This window comes from Oryx dammah, unplaced genomic scaffold (assembly GCF_014754425.2).
Source record: "Oryx dammah isolate SB20612 unplaced genomic scaffold, SCBI_Odam_1.1 HiC_scaffold_5, whole genome shotgun sequence".
NCBI lineage: Eukaryota > Metazoa > Chordata > Mammalia > Artiodactyla > Bovidae > Oryx > Oryx dammah.
In genome coordinates this window covers 78,819,538-78,836,932 of record NW_024070189.1, presented here as the reverse complement: position 1 = coordinate 78,836,932, position 17,395 = coordinate 78,819,538, and the positions used below count along the sequence as shown (strand labels likewise).

The 17,395-nt window shown below is 41.5% G+C and overlaps 1 protein-coding gene across 1 annotated transcript in view; it reads right to left on the bottom strand.

The window, feature by feature from the left end:
• Positions 1–17,395, bottom strand: part of SNX24 (sorting nexin 24) — a 171,809-nt gene that overhangs the window by 153,686 nt on the left and 728 nt on the right. The gene's annotated exons all lie outside the window — the stretch shown is intronic.

Below are 17,395 nucleotides of genomic sequence, written 5' to 3'. Positions count from 1 at the left end.
GCCATGTGCTAAAACACAGGTTGAGCTTTGGCTGTCTGACTTCTTACAAAAAGACCTTCTTATATCAGGAGAAAGAAGGAAAGCAATTCAGTTTTACCTGCAAACACTGTTAAGAGACTACGGTGAAGGAGAGGGGCTGGAATTTCATTGGGCACTCAGTGATCAATCAATAGATAGCAGTTGTAAAAATTGGTTGTTTGGCCACATAATCAACATTCTTCATTTAAGCACACTTCAGATGTCATTCTCTAATTTGAAAGCATTGCAAGGGTCTATTGATAAGGCTTTTGAAAATTAGTTCACTTAAAAAGATACAAATGAACTTATTTACAAGATAGAAATGGACCCACAGACAAAGAAAACAAACTTATGGTTCCCAAGAGGGAAAGGGGAGAAGGATAAATGAGCAGTTTGGGATTAAAATATACATGCTACTATATATAAAATAAACTCAAGGATCTACTGTATAGCACAGGGAACTATACTCAATATCTTGTAACAACCTATAAGGGAAAATAATCTGAAAAAGAATATATATATATATATAACTCAATCACTGTGCTGTATATCTGATACTAACACAACATTGTAAATCAGTAAATAAATAAATACAATAAAAATCTAAGATAAATAAAAAACAATCATTCATTTAAAGCAGTGAATAAAATATGAAACTACTCAAAGGTGAAAAAATTTCCTAATAGATGAAAGCAAGGTAAACTATATGATGACATATTAAACTCTACTGGCAAAAATTTAATTAGAAGGATTAGAAATAATAGCTGCCCCACACAGCGAGTCACATGGAGTCCTTGAGAGGAAACTGAGGCCAGCACTTTAGGGAGCCAGGGGAGGGTGACGATGAGTTCCCTGGCTGGGAAGTTACAAGTCAGAACGTGGAACCAGATCCATCTCACACCAAAGCTTGCTAGTGACTTGCCTTAGAAGTTCCTCAAACTTGCTGACGTCACAGACGCTTTTCTTAAGTTCATTTGTTCATGAGTCCAAAGACTTAAGAGTGTTCTAAGCACTCAGTCATAGGTGCACTTTGGCTGAATCGGAATATAAGTCAGCCTTTAAAGCTTTAAGACAAACCTGACGTTTCTCCTTCATGCTAAATATACACTGTACAGGGCATCCTTTTCAAAACCAGCTACTCCGTAGTTTGCGGGCTTACCTACAAATTAAAATCACCTGAAGGGCTCAACCTACCAAAGCCTGGGCCTTAGCTACACATGAGAATCTCTGGGAGTGGAGCGTGAAATTTCTCTTAAGAACCAATGACTTCTGTGCTGGGGCAAGTGACCTGCCTTAGTGATCTCTACAAGCATTGTGGGGACACATTTAGTGCAGCTCAGAATCACCCAGGGGACTTTAACAAATTCCAGTGTTCAACTCATGCTCCAGACCCATCTAACTCTGAGGGTGGGACCCGGGCATCTCTAGCTTATAAAGATCTCCAGGTGGTTCCAATGTGCAGCAAGAGCTGAGCACCACAGCTTTAGCAGCTAATTATTCGCACCGGAAGTTCAGTCCCTCATTTGGACAGCATCCCATTGGCTGTCACATCAGCCATTGGCCTTTTTCTCCAGCTCCCTTTCTTGTCCCGAGGTTGTTGCTGACACCCTAGTCTTCCCATCTGTCAGTCACAAGCGTCTGTCCACTTAAGAGTAATGCTGCCTGACTCTCCCCTCGGTCCTTCCGAATCATTCCTGGTATTGAATGATTCATCTCATACACACAGGGAACATGGGTCATTCTCTCATCACTTTCAATTTTATTATCTCCACTTCCTTTTCTCACTTATTCACATTTTCAACACTGTCACTTCTTCTGACCTTGTTGACTATATGAGGTTGAGGCTGTTCTGGGCACTGAAACCTGGGCCGAAAGCTACAGTGTGGCTGAAACTAACCCGACATCCCAGGACTCTGCCATTCACTGGCGGGGGGCAGAGCTGTTATCCTCTTTGCTCTAGACCAGGGTCCCAACCTTTTTGGCACCAGGGATCAGTTTCCTGGAAGCCAACTTTTCTACGAATGGTGGTGGGCGAGGGCAGGAGGAATGGTTTCAGGATGATTCAAGTGTATTACATTTATTGTGCACTTTATACTTATTATTATTACATCAGCTCCAAGGTCAGATCAGCAGGCATTAAATCCCGGAGGTTAGTTCTGCTTACAGCTGTAAATGTTCACATGAAAAGTCTTAAAATAGAGGAGCTTTGGGCTCCCTTTCCTTGAGAAGCAAAGCTCAGAAGGTTATCCCAAAATTCCCAAAGCACACTATTTGGTTGATAACAAATACAGTTTAGAAGAATAAAAACCTTTGCACATTTCAGTTCTAAACTTCTGAATTATGTAAACCTTCTTACAAAGGACATAAGTGAAAAAAACTACACTGAAAACAACATGCTTTCTTTCCAGCAATATTTATATGCAAAAGAAGCAGCATTTATTATGAAGATATTCTCTCAAAAAGCAAGTCATGTGTTGATTAAAGTTTCCTTAAAACATATACTACTTTGGACTACTAATGAATGGCTGACAAAATTAATCCACATCTTTACTGTGGAAACCATCCCCTTTCTAGGCACACACAACATCAGTTAAAAAAAAGAAAAAAAAAACAGTTCAAGGAACTGAAAAAATGTATTTGCTTGATAAAATACTTCCTGTACTACGTATGACTTCATTCATTACTTTGCCAAATGTATTCCATGCTATCTCAGATTATTTCTGCAAAACCGTCAATGGAAAACCCGCAGACAATAAATTCGGAGTCTACGGTGAGAAAAACAGATCTAACTTCCCTAGAAATTATAAAATGTAACAATAATTTACTCCAATAATTTTTATGGGAGAGATCAAGACTATTGATTTTTAAAATAAGGTGTCCACCAGTGTCCTAAGTTAATTTCAATCCTCCACCTAATAACTGGTAGTTGAGAAGGAATTTTAGGATAATATTTAAAAGTTAATTAAAAACAGTGTAAGCATTCATGTCAGTCAAGCATGGCCTCCGCTCTAAATGCATTCAAATGCATGTCACCTTGACCTGTAACACAGCACTGTAAAAAATTTTGGTCAATATAAATCAAATGTACACTAATTTATTCAGCAGGTTTCCTGGTATCTGAATCAACATTAGAAATCTAACCAGCATTTGTTATTCTGCTATTGACAAAAGGAAGCATATTTAAATGATAACAAGTACTCATGGGTGTCATTTGGAAGTTAAATTGTTCCCCAAGGACAGTCTCTGTAAACATCTACATTTAAAGGTCATTTACCACCAAATTATGGACAACTGTTGCATTTATTAGCACAAGCTCAATAGTTTGGAAGCTGCAGCCATCAATTTTTACTGACAATGAGATCTAATTGTTCACTAACAATAAACAAGGAAAACAGACCATCTCTATAAACTTTTATTCCCTGCACTATGATCACTTTTCAAAAATGGAGGTACAAACTTTCCATAGTATGTATTTGAAGGGCAAACTTTCCAACTGCAGGAAGGACTAAATCATAGTTTAAAATAAATCTCAGATCATAAAATATAAGAGCTCATCTTCTCACGTTACTTTCATCTGAACAACTAAAGGGAGAACAACATCACAATGTTTATATATGGATAAAGTGTCTGATTTTACTTTTAGAAGGAAACATGATGGTTAATTTTAGCATGAGGTGCTCAGATATTCAGTTAAACATTACTCTAGGTGTTTCTATGAAAGTGTTCTGGGATGAGATTAATATTTAAACTGGTGGATTGAATAAAGCAAGTTGCCCTCCATAATGTCATGGGCCTCTTTGGATTTTGGACACAATGTATCCCAGTGCCTTTACCAATGACCTAAAAAGCTGCTAGTTTTGAGTGGACTCCAGAACAAGGGGAGGCTCTGCAATTGGTCCTGCTGCTGTTCAACATGCTTTACCAGTTCCATGATGATCCAGCATATCCAATGGTGCCAGAAGGGCAGGAGCACATGGGGACGATGTTTGGAGCCTTTGGCAGAACCTTGTAGGCTCATCACAGCACAGGCCTTTAGGATTCTAGAGCAAAGTCCTGCCACCCTCTGTGGATACCAACTCTTCCTTTGAGAAACAGCTCTTTACCTGCTACTGAGCCTGAGCAGAGGTTGCACACTTAGTCATGGGCCAAGTTACCAAGCACCCTGAGCTGTTCCTCATGAACTGGGTGTTACCTGAGACTCACCAGGCTATAACGCTGGGCACACACAGCAACATTTCATCATCAAATGAAAGTGGTACAGATGCGATGGGGCCCAAGAAGGCTGTGACGGTCCAAGCAAGTTACTTGAAGAAGTGGCCCAAATGGCCCATGGTTCCCACTCCAGCTATACTACATTCTGTCTCCTAGTCTAACCTATGGCCTCTTGGGGGAATTCCTCATGATCAAGTGATAGAAGACTCGAGCCTGGTCTACAGATGGCTGAAGATCCAATACATTGGTCACCTGATTTGAAGAGTGATTCACTGGAAAAGACCCTGATGCTGGGAAAGATTGAAGGCAGGAGCAGAAGGGGGTGACAGAGGATGAGATGGTCGGATGACATCACAGACTCAATGGACATGAGTCTGAGCGAACTTCGGGAAAGAAAGGGAAGCCTCGCATGCTGCAGCCCACAGGGTTGCAAAGAGTCAGACACGACTTAGGACTAAATGATGATGATAATGACAGAAGATCCTGCACCAAAGGTAGGCGTTACCTGAAAGTGGACACCTGCAACAATATAAGCCCCTTTCAGGGACATCCAGGGACAACGCTGGTGAGGGGAAATCCACCCTAAGAATTAGAATAATTTTAATTATTCAGTAAGTAGAACTGTGAGTGATGCAGTTGGTGGTTCACTCAGCCAGGAAGGAGAAATAACCAGACGTTACCTTCCATGCTGCCACGTACCGATTCATAGGCTGTGAGCGCTGATCTGGCTGGATGATCAGAGAACTGGAAAGAACATGACTGGAAAATGAGGACAAGGACATGTGGCCAGACCGCTCCAACAGGGCAGAGCAATGACAGGTTAGCACTTATCAGTGGCTGCAGCCAGGTCGGCCTTGGTGAATGGAAGGTTACGTATAACCTCCATCCCTGCCACCATGCCTTGTTCATAAGCTCCTTAGGGATGAGAGAGAGGGCTGGCTGGGGAAAGAAGCTGACGTGCATCTACAGAACAGGTCCTCCTATCCATGTGACTACTAAAATCCTCCTCTGCTGAGGTCGCCCTTCGGTGAGCATTCACACGGGACACAAATATCTTCATGTTTTTTGCCCCTTCAGAGAGTTCTGTCCAACAGACAGTAAAGAACCTGTCTTTACCATCAGTACTGGCTTTTATCAACCTTTTTCATTTTGCCTATTGAAATTACAAAAAAAAAAAAAAAAAACAACACCTCATCTTCAACTCTGCCCTTCTTTAATTACCAGTGAGACTATCTTATCATATGTTTTTGGTTATTTGTGCCTCTGATATTTCTGTACTCTTAAAAGCAAACAAATACTCTCATTACTTGTAGTTCTTCCAGGACAACATTTTAGCGGCACTAAACCACTCAACCCACCCTTCAAACTCCAGTCCCGCCCCCACCAGCTACCCTCCTTACAATCACTCACACTTTTCATCCTTCCCCAGGCCCTTTCTTGAACCTGAAATGATCTTCCTCCCCTTCTCAAACTGGCAAACCTTCCATCATCCTTCCAGGACAACCTTGAAGTCAGCTACCTGCACACCCAATACCAGTGCATTGCCTGAGAGAGGAGAGGCATATAAGAACCATAAGAATGAACTTCTGCTCTACTGGGCTTATGTAATACCATGTAATTTTGAAAATAAGATTAAGTTCCACCAGCAAGGTAGGGAGAGGGCAATGGCAACCCACTCCAGTACTCTTGCCTGGAAAATCCCATGGATGGAGGAGCCTGGTAGGCTGCAGTCCATGGGATAGCTAAGAGTCGGGTATGACTGAGCGACTTCATTTTCACTTTTCACTTTCATGCATTGGAGAAGGACATGGCAACCCACTCCAGTGTTCTTGCCTGGAGAATCCCAGGGATGGGGGAGCCTGGTGGGCTGCCATTTATGGGGTCGCACAGAGTCGGACACGACTGAAGTGACTTAGCAGCAGCAGCAGCAGCAAGGTAGAGAGAACATGGAAGGTATAGAAGAGAGTGAAACTCACAGTTTCTAAAACAACTTCTAAATTCCTAAATTTATCTAAATTCGAAGAACTAAGAAAAAGCAGATGGTGAGACTCAACCCACATATTGGTTCTACCTTAGAATAAAAATTATAAGGTGAAAACCTGCAGTAATCTGTGTTTTAAATAAAAATCAACAAGAGACAGTCATGTATTTCAAATACCCACACTACTCCCTTAAGTGGGGGGGTGGGGTGGGGGAGGGGCGGCAACTAGAAGGGGACACAAGACTGTTTCAAATACGCCCAATCTAGTCATCAGAATTCAGCCAGCAAACTACACGGAGATACTGTGCGCCTATCAGATTGGCAAAAATCCAAAAGCCTGACAACATACTCAGTTGGCAAGCCTGTGAGGAAACCAGTACTCTCATAAACTGCTATGGGAGTACAGAGTCGCACAATCCCAGGAAAGGAATTTGACAATACCTGGCAAAATTACATACCCATTTGCCTTTTGATCTCATAACCCACTGCCAGGAATCTAAAGAGACAAACACACAAAAAGAATATGGACAAGGGTAGCGAGGCAGCCAACAACAGAAAGCAAAGAGCTATGGAAAAGAACACAGTATCTCCGCATATGCCCGTGGGGTCATCTCCAGGATATACTGTTACATTAAAAATAAAAAAAGGCAGGAGGAAGAAGATGTCTTAGTGTCCTACTGTTCAATCTAAGAAAAAGAGTAGGGGAACAAGTATATTTGTATTTGTGCATATATATTTGAAATATAAGGATAAACCATATCTTTTTTCTTAATGGACATCGATGGCACCCTCTTAGGGGGAAGAGGACACAAACAGAAGCTAGATTTTCACAGAATCACCTGATGCAGCAGATACTTTACACAAGTTCAAAACAAAATTAATTTTTAAACATCCCTGGTGGCTCAGACAGTAAAGAATCTGCCTGCAATGCACGGGACCTGGGTTTGATCCTTGGGTGGGGAAGACCCCCCGGAGAAGGGAATGGCTACCCGCTCCAGTATTCTTGCCTGGAGAATTCCATAGACAGAGGAGCCTTGCGGGCTACATTCTTGGGTTGCAAAGAGTTGGACACGACTGAGCAACTAACACTTTAACACATAACAAGAGTATAAAATAAAATGAGAATGGGTAGCTAGTTGGTGTTATCAGAGGCTGACCACAGGGCTTTAACATCCTCGAATCTGAGTATGCAGACAGGATCCCGGAACCAACGGGTCACAGATAACAAGGGACAACTGTACTGAGATTTTTAGTGAGGGGAAAAAGAAGACACAGTTGAAGACACAAGAGACTAAGAAGATAAATTCCTACCTTGACCACAGAAAAAGGTCTAGAAATCTCCACAAACCCAGTCAGTCCTTGGAAGCCCTGGGGGATGAGTTCCAGGAGCCCCAGCCAACCTCACACTCTGTGTACGCTCAAGTCCTTCACATAAAAGGGCGCAGTAGAGGGGGCACAATCAGCTCTCCATATTGGCCCATTTGGCATCCAGATTCAACAAACCACAAAAAGGTTTTGGTTGGTTGGATGGGTGTAAAGCCCACAGAGACCCAGAAAGCTGACTCTATGGATCTCGTGTCCAGATCACGGTCCCTGAATCATTTCCCACTAATGGGAACCAGGGACCATTAGAGAAAAAGCTAATTCCAAATCTGAGGCTGGAAAGGTAAACGATTTACTGGGAACATCTTGTTATACTAGAAAGCAAGGAAGTTAACAAAGACATACAATTGAAAATTAGAACAGACACATATAAAGCAAAATAACAGGAAATTGCATTAAAAATCTGAATGAGTACTTGCAAAACCAACATAAGAATACAAGGTATGTGCCTGATGACTCACTTGTTTTGGAGAGATGCAGTGGGGAATGTAAGAGAATGGAGAACATGGGGAATGTGTATCCCCACGCCCTCCAGAAGACAGCCTAACATTTATGCAAAAATATTAGTCGCTAGGATCTTGAAGGAAAAAATGTAGTAAATAAGGCTAGAAAACTAAATCTGAATTGAACACACAGTCAAAAGCTGTAATAAGAATATGAGTTGGTTAAATCTAACTGTTCCTTCTGTAGTACTTCAAAGTATCTACAAGAAGTTTGTCTTATACAACACAAATATTTATCCTGGACTTTGGTTTACATTATTAAGTCACATTAAAAAAACTTTAAAAAAAAAAGTAAACTTCAAGGCAGTTCATACTTGAAATAATATGAATAAATCATGAACATAGCTAGAGACAGCATTCCTTGCGCTTTGTAAAGATTCTCTCCCCATCCTTAAACCATCCTACAAAGTAGGTACAGACAGACCTCATTTTATTGCACTTTGCATAAACTGCATTTTTTAAAAATTGAAGGTTTGTGGCAACCCTATGTGGAACAGGTCTATTAGCATCATTTTTCCAACAGCATTTGTTCATTTCATGTCTGTGTCACATTTTGGTAATTCGTGCAATATTTCAAACATTTTCAGTACTATTATTTTTATTACAGTGATCTGTGATCACTGATCTTTGATGTTACTACTGCAATTGTTTGGGGGCCACCACAAACTGTGCCCAGATAAGACAGCACACTTAACGGATAAATGTTAAGTTTGACTGCTCCACAAACTGACCACTCACCATCTCTCTCCCTCGCCTTGGGCCTCCCTAGTCCCTGAGACACAGTAATACGCACAATAGATATAACCTGGAATCAGACTAATTAAAAATCCTACTAAATTAAAAAGCCGCTAAGTGGACAAGTGGAAGGGAGTCACACACCTGTCACTTTAAACCAAAAGCCAGAAATGATGAAAGCTTAGTGAGGAAAGTATGCTGAAAGCCAAGTGAAGCTAAAAACTAGACCTCTTACACCAAGCAGCAAACCACGCTTGTGAAGGCATAGGACAAGTTCTTGAAGGAGATTAAAAATCCTATTCCAGCAAACATACGAACGATTAAAAAAGGTAAACAGTTTTACTGCTGACACGGAGAAAGATGTAATGGTCTGGACAGACTATCACACCAGTCACAACATCCTCTTAAGCCAAAGCCTAATTCAAACAAGGTCCCAACTCTCTTCAGTTCTCTGAAGGCTGAGGGAGGTTAGGAAGTTGCAGAAGAGAAGTTTGAAGCTAGCAGCGTTTGGTTCATGAGGCTGAAGGAAAGAGGTCGTCTCCATAACATCAGAGTGCAAGGTGAAGCAGTAAGTGCTGATGTGGAACCTGCGGCAAGTTACCCAGAACATCCAGTTAAGATAATGAATGAAGATGAAGATGGAGGCAGTACACAGCAGACTCTGAGTGTAGGTGAAACAGCCTTTCATTGGAAGAGATGTCATCTAGGGCTTCCCATAGGCAGAGAGGAGAAGTCAAGGCCTGGCTGCAAAGCTCAAAGGAAAGGGTGAACCTGTTAGGGGCTAATGCAAATGGTGATTGAAGATAAAGTCAATGCTCCTTCACTATTATGAAAGTCCTCGAGAATTAGCTTAATCTACTCTGCCTGTCCTCTCTAAATGGAACAGCAAAGCCGAGGTGACAGTACATGTTGACAACATGGCTTATCAAATACTTTAAGCCCACTGTTGAGGCCTACTGCTCAGAAAAAAAAGATTCCTTTCAAAATATGACTGCTCATTGACAATGCACCTGGTCACCCGAAAGCTCTGATGGAGACAAAGAGATTCATACTGTTTTCCTGCCTGCTAACACAACATCTATCTATAGCCTGTGCCACGGATTAAGGAGCAGTTTCAACCTTCAAGTCTTACTTCTTAAGAAACATATTTTATAAGACTATAGCAGCCACAGACAGTGATTCCTCTGATAGGTCTGGCTACGCAAAGTAAACGGAAAACCTCTGGAAAGGACTCACTATTCGACATGCCATTAAGGACATTCATGATTAATGGTAAGAAGTCAAAACATCAATATAACCAGATGTCTGGAAGAAGGCGATTCCAACCCTTCATGGATAACTTTGAGACATCCAAGCCTCCAGTGGAGGAGGTCACGGTGGACGTATTGGAAACAGCAAGAAAGTGAGAAGTGGAGCCTGAAGAAGTGACTGAACTACTGTAATCTCATGAGAAGATATAAACGGATGAGGAGTTGCTTCTTATGAGCAACAGAAGTGGTTTCTTGAGATGGAATCTACTCTCAGTGAAGATGCTGTGAAGATTGTTGAAATGATAGCAACGGATTTAGAAAATGACATAAACTGAGTTGATAAAGCAGCAATAGGGTGTAAGAGGACTGACTCCAATTTTGAAAGAAGTTCTGTGGGTAAAATGCTATCAAACAGCATTGGCTGCTGGAGAGAAATCATTCATGAAAGGAAGAGTTCATCAATGCAGAAACTTCACTGTTGTCTTATTTTAAGAAATAGCCAAAGCACCCCAACCTTCAACAACCATCACTCCGATCAGTCAGCAGACACCAACATCATGGCAAGACCTGCGACCAGCATAAAGATTATCATTCACTGAAGGCTCTGACGAAAGTGAGCATTTTTAGCAGTAAGGTATTTTTTTAGTTAAGGTGTATAAATTGGTTTTTTAGGCATAATGCTACCACTCAGTTAATGAATACAACCCATGCCAGTATTCTTGCCTGGAGAATCCTGTGGACAGAGGAGCCTGGTGGGCTAATGTCCATAGGGTCACACAGAGTTGGACATGACTGAAGCGATTTAGCATGCATGCATGCATTGGAGAAGGAACTGGCAACCCACTCCAGTATTCTTGCCTGGAGAGTCCCAGGGACAGAGGAGCCTGGTGGGCTACAGTCTATGGGGTCACACAGAGTCAGACATGACTGAAGCAACTTAGCAGCAGCAGAATATAAATATAATTTTTATAGTTCTGGGAAACCAAAACATTTGTGTGACTAGATTTGAGATATTTGCTTTACTGTGGTAACTTGGAACTGAACTTGAAATAACTCTGAGGTATGCCTGTACTGGCACCCCACTCCAGTACTCTTGGCTGGAAAATCCCATGGACGGAGGAGCTGTGGTCCATGGGGTTCCTAAGAGTCAGACACTACTGAGCGACTTCACTTTCACTTTTCACTAATGTCCATAGGGTCACACAGAGTCGGACACGACTGAAGCGACTTAGCAGCAGCAGCATGCCTGTGCTAGTATCCTCTTCTGTTGTTTAATTGCTAAGTTGTGTCCAACCCTTTTGGAAGCATCTGAAATAATCAAAATTTGATTTAATCCATACAGGTTCATATCTAATAACATGCCTGCCTCGTTTTTAGAGACAGTGTGCTACAGCCTGGGACTACAAACACGGCATCATTTCAAAGCAGACGGAACTAAATGCACTGTGGTATCCTGGATGAGATCCTGGAACAGAAAAAGGACATGAGTGGAAAAATCGGTGAAATCCAAAGAGTCTGGAGTTTAGTTAGTTAACAAGGTACTGGTGCTAGTTTCCTTGGTTTGACATTACCATGGCAATGGATGATGTTAAAAAGGAAACTAGGTGAGCAGTATATGGAACTGTTGATACTAATTTTGCAACTTTTCTGCAAATCTAAAATTATTTCAAAATCAAAAGCTTATTTGAAAAGAATCGATCAATTTCTAAGCACCATCCTTGCAAAATTCAATCGTCTTGTAAAATTTTGAATTTCCAAGTGAATGTAGCATTCTATTTGTTAATGGTCAAGAATATTTTCAAACTGCATGTCTTGTCTTTCAGAGTAAGGAACATACACATGGTTGACTTAATCACTCAACACACATTTAATGTTCGCTTATGCTAGGAGTTTACCATGTGTGAGGCACTGTGCCAGCTATGCCCTCGTTACAAGGAGGCCTTCGGCATCAAAGATGCTTATAAAGAAAGGGTGACTGGAAGGTACTGTTGTGGGCATTGTGGCTTCACCATCCTTCTGAGCTTCTCCCACTGCGGTGTCTACAGGGTTAGGTGGCCGGAATGAACTGACCTCATTCCTAGCTCCAGAGATGCCTCCTAACTATTTTCCATCTGGTTAACTTATCCTTGCCATGGTGACGGTAATAAACAGAGTGAAGACAGCCAATCAGCACACAGAATCCCCCTGGCAACAGCATCCGTTGAGGAACCAACTAGGGATAATGAGACAAAAAGGAAGAAAGGTGCCCTTGCTCTGAAGGAGCATCCTCTCTTCCTCTGGATGTTGTACAATACAGTGTTTTTGTTTTTTTTAAATCTGAAGCATGTTACCATTTTGTCACTAGGTGGAAGCTACTCTGAGGATGAAGGTAAACAGAAAGAGGAAGTGGCCAGGCCCCCTTACTCAATCTCTCGGACTCATTCTCACAAATATAAAATGGCAGTAATAATACGTGCCACAGATCACTGTTAACTCTCAGGCAATATCTGCACTGGGGTTATATTAAAAACAACAAAAATAACTAAGAGTTGGGATGATATTAAGGTTTTGCTAACCGTGCAGTAATATTTACCTTTTGGTTATGTTTCTTTGAAGTCCAGCTGACAGATATTCACAGTAAAATATTTACAGGTGAAATTTTATTTTGGATTTGCTTTAAAATACTGCAGAATTGTTTTAAATGGAAGAATGAAAGGTGGTGAATGAAATAAGTATTGTAAAATATCTAAGGTGAGTAATGAGCAAATGGCAGTTCATTATATTGTTCAATTTGTGTATTTTAATTCAGAAAGTATGAAAGTAACTATCCCTACATAGGTCTCAATATTATGACTATGTACATATGGAGGTGCCTTATGCACTAAGAAACATGATAGAAAGTAAATCAGTGAAAGAGTTGAGATCTCAAGAAAAAGGCAGATTTGTATAAGCACAACACACTCAATCACATACATATAATTAAAACAGACTTGCAGACTTGAAAATCTATCTAATTCAATGCCTTCATTTTTACAGCTATGGAAAATGAAATCTAATACATTCAGACTTTTATGTTGTCCCCTGAACAGTCTTTCTAGTTTTCTTTAGTTTTTCTGTCTCTCTCTTTAGTTGCTAAGTTGTGTCCGACTCTTGCAACCCCATGGACTATAGCCCGCCAGGCTCCTCTGTCCATGGGATTCTCCAGGCAAGAATACTGGAGTGGGTTGCCATTTCCTTCTCCAGGGGATCTTCCCAACCCAAGAATTGAACCCAGGTATCCTACAACACAGGCAGATTTTTTTAACAACTGAGCTATGAGGGAAGCCCATTTTGTTTTTACTAACCATGTATCTGAAAATGGAAAATATCAATACTAGCCTATAGGATGGGCACCCAGGACCTGCTTACTCTCATGTCCAATGGACTGTGCTCCATCCTCTCCTGGAAAGGCCAGAGAGTCACATCCAGCACTGTGCTCCTTGTAAAGCATCTACTCTTCTTTCTCTTCTGCCTCACACCCCTGGGTTTCCTTGTTGCTCTGGCTCCTGTGCTGAGAAGGGCTTTACCTTCAGTCCTGCCTCCTTTCTCACTTTTACATGCTTTTCCTGAGAAGAGCATCAACTTATATGGTTTTTTCCATCTTTGATGCTAAAAGACCCCCTGGAGCCATATTTCTAGCCTTGACCTCTCTATGTAACCTGAATTCCAGAACAAAATAGCTTCATCTGCCACAAAAAGGCCCAACAGGCCCCCAAATGAAACTGACTGCATGCCTGTTCTTTTCTGGTCCCTGGCAACCCTATTCGCAGGAGTCACCCTGCTTCCTCACATCTAGTCACCAGACCCTGGGGATTCCTATAAGACCCATCCCCTTCCCTGCCCAGTTGCCTTAGTTCAGCCCTTATCCTCTTCTTTTTGGTCATTTTGCAAGCATCTTCTCCATGATTAATGCTCCAGGGTCATCCTTCTAAATGCAAAGCTAGTCATGTTACTTCCTTCCTTAAAACTCCAGTGACGTCCCATGGTCTGAAGCTGAAGTCCAGACCCCTTTACGGTTCTCAAGGCTAGCGAACTGCTCTCTCCACACCTCTCTCCACCAGGAATCACTTGGCACCAGCCTGGTCCAACTAGAGAAGCTGTTTCACACCTCAGGATCACTGAAGCCCAGTGACCTCTCTGCTGACTTTGTTCTATCAGAAGACTCAATCATTCACTATTTATAGTGAAAATTCACCATAATTTTCACTATGGATAAACCCTGAACAATATATGCATGAGCACGGGACAACATGGATAAGCATAGGAGATTGACATTCTCCTAGCCTCAAGAAGCTTATAGACTAGAATGGGAACAGATATTAAATAAAGGCACAGTGGAGGGTGAGGGATGGGGTGGGAAGGGTTGACTTGCATTTTGTTACAATATCCTTTTCTGCTTCTTTGTAAACTACAATGATGTAGAAGTGTTCTTTTTATTTTTGCTTTTGTTTGTCTATTTGTTTTGGTGAATCTGGGAGTTTAAAATGCCCTTCCCCTCCTCACTGGGTGAAGAAATTTTGCCCTGCACTTCCTCTTTTTAGAATTGACAATCCCAGCAAAAACTTCATCAGATTTCAAAAGTCAGCATTCCTGAGCACCCTTCCCCCACCCCCAGCACACCATCCTAAGGCAGAGCAGAACTGCCCAGTTCCTTCTCTTCCTCAAGACTCCAGCTGACATTAGCACCCTAACTCTTCCCCACCTGGCCCCTGCAGGATGGGCTGAGAGTCCCCAAGGAAGGAACAAGATTCTTCCACGATTCAGTTCCCCACCTAACACACGCAGTGCAGGCCCACAGTAAATGTTTAAATAATCAAAGGGCAAACATTCACTCTTTAAAGGTAAATTACTTTGTACACAGAGCATAACTTTGCATATGTTTTTTGGAATAACAGGGCTTGAGCAATACTGATAAAAACTTAGAGGGCCAGAAGTACCCCTTCTATTTATGGTTCTATAGAAATCCTAGTACCTTGCATAAAAAGGCATGTATAGGGATGTCTTATTTCAACATATTTGACATAGTTGGTAAAAAATTAGAAACAAATGTCAACGGCCATCAGCAGAGATCTGTGTAAACAAATTATGGTACATTCCTTCCGTGAAATAGTCCTTTGCTATCACTAAGAAAGATACAATCCTGTCCATATTGGCACCGAAAGATATCTATAAGTTATACGATGACAGCTATAGTGAAATCTTGCTATTTATTCCAAAAAGGAAAAAAAAAACATGTTTTCATAGCATAGGGGGGAAAGTCTCTAAGAAATTACCCCTATGCCTTATCTCTGAGGGCATGGGACAAGAAGCAAGGAGAGAAAATCATCCTCTACTTAAAATGTCCTATCACTGAATTTGTTAGATTGCAAATTAATATTTCTTAAATTTAAAGCACAGTCACTAAAGTAAAAATGTACCTTTTATAGTAAAATATACGTTATTTGGAGACTTCCCAAGTGGCGCTAGTGGTAAAGGGCCTGCCTGCCAATGCAGGAGACTTAAGAGAGTCTGGTTCAGTCCCTGGGTTGGGAAGAAATGCAAACCCACTCCAGTATTCTTGTCTGGAGAATCCCATGGATAGAGGAGCCTGGAGGGTTACAGTCCATGGGGTTGCAAGGACTTGGACATGACTGAAGCAACCCAGCATGCACACACATACATGATTTTACCTAGGAAAATGAGATTAGAACTGAGATTAAACTTTTAAATTCTGGGTTTTTTGTAAGAAGGTGCTAACTTCCTAGCATCCAGAATAGAGACCCACAGCAGGCACTCCAGTTAATACCTGCTGAATGAATAAACTGCCTAGCAATTACAAAACTGTTATGCCAAGGATACAAAGTATCTGCTTCACAAACTCACAAAGGAAAAAAAAAAAAAAGCACTTGCAGAAGTAACAAACTGCTACTAACCTAAATACATTAGGGTTGTTTTTTTGAAAGTGAAGTGAAAGTGAAGTCGCTCAGTCATGTCTGACTCTTTGTGACCCCATGGACTGTAGCCAGCAGATTCCTCCATCCGTGGAATTTCCAGGCAAGAATACTGGAGTGGTTTGCCATTGCCTTCTCCAGGAGATCTTCCCCACCCAGGGATTGAACCCTGGTCTCCAGCAATGCAGGCCGATGCTTTACTGTCTGAGCCACCAGGGAAGTCTGTTTAAGTAAACTTTTAAGAAGCACACAAGTTCTCCTTAGAGAAGCAATCTTCTAACCACCAAGTTTACCAAGACAAAGGTGCCTTCCAGATCAGTTTAATCCACATCCTGGAGTCTAGCACATGGCTGGCCATAACACCAGGAAACACAAAAACTTGGGTTGAAAACACAGATCCTCTAATGGAAGAAAATCAATCATTCTGATTCACTTAAGTGCTTATTTGAGAAGGTAATTAACTTTTAGCTTGGACTACTGAGACCAAGGGCTGTGACAAGCAGCCTTTTTATCTCCAAATCCTTAAAGAATGCCCTAAAGATGGCAGGCCTCCTGTGACTGTTGATGCTGACTGGGGCTGATGGGACAGGTGAGACACCTAAAGAATGAAAGACAACCAAGGGTTTAGGCCTAAGGAAAAAGCCTAAATAGGTTCACATTCAAATTCATTCCCTCTTCCCTTTTAAAATACGATATGGTATATTTTTAATCAAATTCATAATTCATTTGTTTATATAGATAAGAGCCACGGAGCTCAGCTCTCCCTTGGTTGAAGTCTCCCCATCCCCCCACCAAGGGAAGGGACTTTGAGAACTTGTTTTGGGAGTACATGGACCCAGCAGTCTACTAATTCTAGAAACCACATACTTCTTGGATTTTCTTTTTTCAATCACTACTCTTAATTCTAAAAATTCCTGTGAGAGGGTGATTTAATCCTCTTTATGAAAAAACAAGGATCCAAATAAGCTGTGACCAAAACCCAACAATCTTCAGCGAAGACAGAGATTAAAATACCGCTCTGCCAAATTAATGCAACTGGAGTTTAGCGAGTGAATTAGAAGTGAATAAAATAAAAATCCTTCATAGTGCCCTACGCAAGTCCCTCCAAAGCCTCCCAACTCTCTAAATGGAAATAAAATTGTCCAAGGTCAACTCCAGGGTGAGGCATTTCCCCCTCTAGCAATGACTGTCTAGATGAAGATGTCTAAGTTCACTGGGAAATCAACTGTTCCCATACTAAACTTATCACCCAGGGGCTCCAGGCATGGTCCCTGCCCTCCCTGCCACTCCTCCACTAGTAAAAGCGGGGACCCTGTTTCTCATTCCTGAGACCGCAGGCCCCCTAGTTATAGAACAGGTGCTCAG